This window comes from Lactuca virosa, chromosome 8 (genome assembly GCF_052849685.1).
Source record: "Lactuca virosa cultivar CGN04683 chromosome 8, Lactuca_virosa_CGN04683_v6, whole genome shotgun sequence".
Classification (NCBI taxonomy): Eukaryota; Viridiplantae; Streptophyta; class Magnoliopsida; order Asterales; family Asteraceae; genus Lactuca; species Lactuca virosa.
This window is the reverse complement of record NC_136433.1, coordinates 290,567,797-290,575,542: the sequence shown is the minus strand read 5'-3', so window position 1 is coordinate 290,575,542 and position 7,746 is coordinate 290,567,797.

Sequence of the window (7,746 nt, the reverse complement as noted above, 5' to 3'; positions counted from 1 at the left end):
CCCTCAATATCAGAGATCCATATCATCGCAGCTATCGTATCCTGAGTCCCATCAAACTCTGGTGGCTTCGTGTTGCTGAACTCTCGGTACATCAATGAGTCACCCCCCTATGGCCTCGCGGCAGCGACAGCTGCAGTGGCTGCAGCAGCAGCCGCCTCAGTAACAACAGCATATCTCTCGTCAAACGTCTCAATCAGCGTGGTCTTGATAGACCCAAACATCTTCGGAATGGCCTCCCGGATCGCCGCGGTCACCTCGTCACGAATCATTCGACGAATCTCCTCGTCGCTAAAGCCGCTGCCCTCTGGTGTGTGGCGTGTCCCAACCATGATGTCTCTGAAACACAACACAAAGAAATCAGAGACTCGCTCGAGTATACTCCCACTCGATAACTCAACCCTACTCGTTCCTTAGTACCCTAAGGAGTCTTACTTGGACTGCTCACTGATCCGGTGTTTCGAGTAGTACGGGCCCTATACTACCTTCCACAACGCATCGGTATTCACCCCAAGTCCTCTTACTAGGATCCCAGATCACAAGTACTCTATATCTCGCTAAATACAGGTTACCCTCCAGTAGACCACTCATAAGCTCCTCGCTGCTACCTACTCACTCTCGAAGTATCTCATAGTAGCAGTAATCTCCTAGGCTAAGGCATCACAAATCAGGCCATTCTAGTCCTAAATATGAATACCTAGCCTACTCTAGCATGCATAGCACATCACATAATATCTCATAACACATAATGTAAGGGTATTTTAGGAAATCACCGTTCGGGCGCTGGCTGATCGTACACACTGCTCCGCTCTACTTTCCTCAAAACCTTTTACTCTTTTAGAAAAATTATTTCTTTTATGAAAATTTTTCTCAAATCCTCAGTTTGAGTTCAGATACGCCCGAAGGTGCATCCGAATCCCTCAAACCAAGGCTCTGATACCAACTTGTAACGACGTAAATTTTCAAACAATTTTTCATTTTTCAAACGTAACATGTCTCATATAAATCATCTCCAAACTCAAGTGTATCAAATGCTATCACGGTAAAACATATCCCAGAATCTCAAATATAAAATCCTCTGTCAGTGTGTACAAATCATGCCGGCGCCTTCCCGCGATCCTCGCTAGTACCTGAAACACATATCACATAACACGGTAAGCATAAATGCTTAGTGAGTTCCCCAAAATACCACATACATCACATATGCCACTCGAGGCTATAACTCGGTACGACCCTCCGGTCGATTTGTATCAGCGGGACCCTCCAGTCCCGTAGCTCGTTGGACCCTTTGGTTCGGTCTAGCTCGTTGGACCCTCCGGTCCGGTCTAAATCGTTGGACCCTCCGATCCGGTCTAAATCGTTGGACCCTCCGGTCCGGTCTAATCGAGGAATCTCTGGCCTCATAAGCGTTGGACCCTCCGATCCGGTCTATACAACACATAGCATACATATATCACATGCACATAATCTCAAACATACACATAACACATAAGACCCTCCGGTCTGCACATAAATACCACTCTAGGTAATGTATAGTGAGAAGACTCACCTCGTATGATGCCTAGTAAACTCTCGTGCTTAATATCCTCGATCTAGCCTCCGCCTATCAAAATGATAATATCTCTAATCAATACCCTCTTATATTCTCATCTCTAAAGAATGGGTAGAAGATCATTCTACCCCTCCATGGTCTCTTGAATCAGTTTGACCAAACCCTGAGGTCAACTGAAGTCAACTCCAGTCAACGGTCCAACTTTGACCAGACTCGCCGAGTGCACTTAGGTGACTCGGCGAGTCCATGCGTGTCCTCTGAATCCTCCTAAGGCCTCACTCGACTCATCGAGTTAACCTTTCACTCGACGTGTTACCACTGATCACGAATCGCGGGGCAACTCGATCCGACTCGTCGAGTCCTCTTATGGACTCGGCGAGTTTCCTCCATGGCAACACTCATTTGACCTTCTGAGGTCATATCTGTTTCTCTAACTTATAGATCTGGCCTTCCAACATCCAAAAGTCACGTAAAGGTTCAACGTTTATGTCCATGTATCACACATCTAGCTCTATTTGATGAAATAACCCTCAAAATGGTGCCCTAGGCTCAATATTCTCATGTAACAGCATAAAGCTTGGTTTTTGGGACTCTCTGGACCTCTCAAGGTCCAGATCTAATGTCTATTCCACAATGGGGCACCACACGCTCCATATACCAACTAAAGAAGGGGTAAAGAAACCCTAGATTCATGAGATCCACTATATACACGAAAATAGGCATGGATTCATACCTCAAGCAGCAACCTTTGATGAAGTAATAGTAGATCTGAGCTCCTCAATCAGCCTAGCTTGAATCCCCTCCTTCCTTCTTGCAAGAATGGACTAATGGTGATGTAATTAGCTCCTTCCCTCACTCTCTATGCTCTCTGGTTCGTTAGGGTCTCTCAAGTGTGTGTGTGGCCGCCACTGAAGGCCATAAGGTCCCTTAAATAGGGCACAGGCCCAAAGATTTAGGGTTTCTGTCCACAACGCGGACTCGTCGAGTCGACTCACCGACTCGTCGAGTCCATTCATTAATCCGAGTCATCAGTCGCAATCCTACTCGACGAGTTTAGGCGTCAACTCGTCGAGTCCCTCTTCTTAACTCAAAAATAAATACTTAAATTATAGTACCTGGAAATCCGGATGTTACAGGTCTAGTGAGGGGTTGTCATGAATCAGAAGATTTTGGGTGAAATGCAAATGCACATCTGTGGATCTCGGGTTATGAGTTGAGTATCAGGTTGGTTTCTGAGTAAGATCTCGAGTTGGGTATCGTGAGTGTTTTGTGCAGAATTTTCATTTCCGTGGGATAAGGATCGGCGTATGTGTATTCCGAGGGCATCGATCGAAGGGTCAAGGGTAATAAATGGATTCAATTTGGATGATAGATCAAGCTCTTGTGATTGTGTCTTGGATTGGTTCTATTGGTAAAGGGCATCCAGATAAGTCAAGGTAGTATTATCGATTTGCAACTTGTGTGTGGAGTAGCTTGTTATTCGGAGGAGGTGTTAGGTCACTTGCAGTTGGGATTGGATAATCTCATAGTAAATGATTTCATCCTGTTGCGCAGCTCACGTCCGAGTCTAACCGTTGCAGGGATAAGTCTCCTACTAGAGGGATTAGGTGAGCCTTCTGTCAAGTATAAGAGTTCTGCAGGGATAATTGGTTTGTGGTTATGTTTTCTAATAGGAACCTCAAGTTATCAAAAATTGGTTAGTCAGTTGGGAGATAAGTGGAATGGATTTAGCAATGGTTCAGTATGGGCGATTTGTCAGGGAGTCATACCATCTCGAGACTTCAGGTATCAGATTGAGTAGATGTGGTTATTTTGCAAGGGATTATTTTTAGGTAGGGAGAAGATTCGTTCATTTTTGGGTTGGAGAGCCCTGCTAGGGTTGGTTTCGGTTGCCTTAGGAAGGTTGTGGTATGCTCGGGGTTGTGGTCGTGTTGCTCAGGTTGTTTGGCTTGACGGGATTGGTAAGGAATAATTTCGAGGACAAAATAATTTAAGTGGGGGAGAGTTGTAACGCTCTGTTTCAGATCTCTTCCATTTTGGGGTGGTGATCAAGGATTTGGTATTAGCAGGCTTAGGATCCTTGAAGAATTGAGTTTTGGACTCATTTGGAGGTGGATGATGTAATTTGGATGATCCGGGTATTCAGTTTGTGTTTTGGAGTCAAACGATATTTCAGTAGTTTGTCAGCTCGGGCCTCTATTGAAAATGGATGTTTGTTCGGGATATGGTAAGCCAGGCATGGGTTGATTAAAGCGTAGGGCTTCTCGTTACCTTTTCATGGATATATGGATCGTCGGAATCAGATTTATATCAAAGAAGTTATGCCCTTCGGAATCTGTTACAGTTTGAGGGAAACCCTAGTACGTGGGGCATACCTAGGGAGTACGCGGGGAGTACTGTTGCAGAGGAGGGTATGCGAGGCGTAATGTGGTATACACTGAGTGTAGTGCGTAAGGCTGATCGGGGATGCGAGACCTCGTACGATGGGCATACGAGAAGTACATGGGGCGTACGGGGGTTAAAGGAAAAACCCTAATTTGGAAGTTGTACCCTATATAAATTCTCTAAGTCTTTAGGGTTGGCCTCTTTACCAATCTCTAAGTCCCCAAAACCCTAGAAATCGTCTCTAAGCCTCCATGGTTGTGATTTTGAGCTCATGGTGTGCATTTTGGTGTTGTTGGGTCATTTTCAAGAAGATGGAGTTTGGTGCAAGGTTGGGGGATCAAGGAAGAGCTTGTGGATCTTGATTATGTGCTTCATTTCCAGCTTGTTTGAGGTAAAAGATTTGAGCTTCTTCATTGTTAGCGTAGATCTACGTTGAATGAGTTTTGGTTCATTTTGATCCCAAGAATGAGATCTAGTGGTTTGGTACCACTCCAGGAGCTATGAGTTGCCACTCTTGGTGTTTCTGAGGTTCTAGATGCATAAACATGCCTCCTTTAAGGCTTAGAATTCCCCATCCTTGAGTTTGAGTTCATTTGATGGAAGTAGAATGCTATATTTCGAGATTGGGTTTTTTCGGGGCATGCAAAGTCACCAAGTCAGTGACTTTATGGTTCTAGATGTTGTTTATGGCTTAGATCTGTGATTTGAGCTTCTGGACTTAAGCATTAAGAGCTTAATGTCGATATTGGCTTAATGGATGAGTGCGTTGGGCGTATATGTCTGTACGCGCAACGTACAAGCCAAATTGCATGTACGCTTAGCGTACAGCTGAGTACGCCCCACGTACTCAGTTAGGAGGGTTTTGGCTTTTGGGCTTCGTGGTTGGGCTTCCTTTTTGGGCTTGGTTGTTTGAGTTCTCATGGGCCATCTGAGTACAAGTGTTTTGGACTTGAAAAATTGGTTGGACCTTAGGGTAAGGCCCATGAAAGGGGTTGCGCCCAATTTGGAAAATTGGGCCATATTTGGGCCTTGGTTGGTTATTGGCTTTTCGGCCTTTCTAGTTGAGAGTTTGGGCCTTAGTATTGGACCAAGCTAGGTTAGGGGTAAAATGGTATTTTTACCCCGAGTATGGATTGATGGTTATTGAGTGGAACCCAATTGTTAATTGGGTGTTGTTTTGATATTGACAGTTCGGGGATCTGTCAGCCAGCAACCAGGGATCGTCTGTGTGATTCGGCAGTGCGAGGTGAGTCTCCTCACTAAGTTTTGCGGGTCGAAGACACCAATATCGGCCCATGGTTTATATGTTTGGATGTTAGATGTGTGCGCCACTCGTGCATGTATTGTATGACGGCATGTTTACCGGGCAGGGCCCGATGCCAGGCGGGACCTGATGAGTATATTGAATGCTAGTTATAAGTATATGCTTTTATGCTTACCGGGCGAGGCCCGATGCCGGGCGGGGCTCGATGAATTTATGGTATGCTATAGTGTTTGTGATTATTGCATGTGTTAGTAAGGTTATGTTTATATGTTTATATGGTTATATAATTATGTGTGTATCGGGCTGGGCCCAATGTCAGGTGAGGCCTGGTGACTGACAGATCTGTAATCCGAGCGAGGCTCGATGCCGGGCGGGGCTCGATGTCAGGTAGGGCCCGAGGTCGATTGGGACTCGAGAGCGGGCGATGCCTGATGGAGGGCGGGGGTCCAGTATGTGTTTTATGTATGTATGGTATGAGGTATCTTTGGGAAGTCACTAAGCTTTGTGCTTACGGTTTTCAGTTTATGTTTCAGGTACATCGGTTTTCAAAATGGAAGAGCTCGGGATGATTGTAGAGCACACACCACATGTTTCCGGATTATGTGAGTTACTCTGGTTTAATGATGTTTTGATGAATCTTGATTACCTTGGTTTTGTGGAAATGTTATGTCTTAACGATTTATTAACCTAAAAACGAAAATTTTGTGTTATTATTTTTGGGACGTCACAATATTGCAAGTTGTTTCTAGGTCAAATCCAATCTTATTGACCTATGAAGCTTCAATTATGAACATATCATGTTCAATAAACAAAGGAGGAGGCTGATGTTTCTCAAGATTATGGAAAGGAATAGAAACATCATGTTCAAGTTCCAAAATCTCCATCAGAGAAAAGGTCGAAAGGAGTGGTTATTCGTCAACCTCTCGTTGAAGAACCTCCTTTGAAGAAAAGAAAGGATGGTTTACTAAAGACTTTTTCAAGTAAGAAATTGAAGTTGAAACCGTTAAAAAGAAGACTTGTCAAGATGGTCTTCGAATCAGAAAGCGATGATGAGGAAATAGATACGGATCTTGACATTCATCCTCATTCACTAATTCAAGATATGGATGATGATGTTGATAATGTCGAACCTATTATTCCCAAGGTAAATGTTTCACATCCTCCTGCTTCAAATACAATTTCGCTATGAAGGATTACCAATGTCGAATGCATTATGGAGGAGACACATTATCTTGATATCCTTGAGAACACATCTAATATGGAATCACATATCAATACTGGTGAAACCATTATTTTGACTCCACCACCTAAATTGTAACGCCCGCAGATTCGAGCTAACCAATTTAGAGATAATAAGTGTTAAAAATGACTTTTTGATAGAAGATTATTTAGAATAAATAATCTTAACCAAAGTTATAGTATATGTCACAAGGATTCCGTACATATAAAGAACGCTGAAATCCGACTTACAACGAAGAAGTTATGACCCGTCGAAGTAATTTTTTGACAAAATACTTTTTAGCCTTAGTAATGTAAACGAAAGTCGTAGTAGACGTTAAACTGAGAGCGTGCATATAGAGAACGTCCAAATCTGACTTTATAAGAGGAAGTTATGTTTTTTCGAAGTTTCAGCATAGCAGGATACAGCTCAAAAATTGAACTTTAGATCGGTCAATTTTTAGCCAAAATGATCTAAATCAGAATTGAAGATCTCAACAATAGGAGTTCAATGATAAAAAGACATTCGAAAACGAAGTCCGTATGTAGAAGTTATGAATTTTACATGGTCTTTAACAGTGTAATCTTCTCAGATTGTTAAATTTAAAATCGGTCGAGAATTAGCCAATGGGGTCAAAAGGAAAATTGTAGATCTTGTCAGCACATACGCGTGAATATAAAGAATGTCCAAAACGCAGCTCGTATGCGAAAGTTATGAATTTTTAAGATTGATTGTTTTACCTATGTCCTGCGCCACGTGTCAGCACCAGGCGAAGCCTAGGTGCCTACGCAAGCTCACGATGTGAGATCCATGTCTCACGACATGAGAGGCCCCTGGACAGCATATAAATAGAGCCGAATTTCACTCATTTCATCACACCTTTCTATCCAACTCTCTACCAAACCCCCCAAGGTCCATAGGCCTTTTCTCTAGCACTTCCTAGGTGTTAGTAGCGAGTCCCGGAGCACTAGAAGGCCCCGAGAAGAAGAGCTTTCGGCTCAGAAGTTCTGCCTGCACAGAGCCTGGTTTCTCGCTAAACCCCCCTGTAAGTGAGTTACCTTATCATAATTTAAGTATAACTTATGTTTAAGTTCATTATCATTATTATGAACCTATAAACAACATTTATCAGTGATTCCAAGTTGTTATACTGATTGATCTACTTACGGGGATGATGTATTGATTGTTATTTAGTGAGGTGTTTAAATTGGGATTTCCAAATAGTATATGTCGTATACCAAACGGAACCTACCTCCGATATGATCCTACGTGGTTGTTCCTTACTTGATAGATCATGAAGTAGACTTTGAGTTAATGATGAGTCTAGAC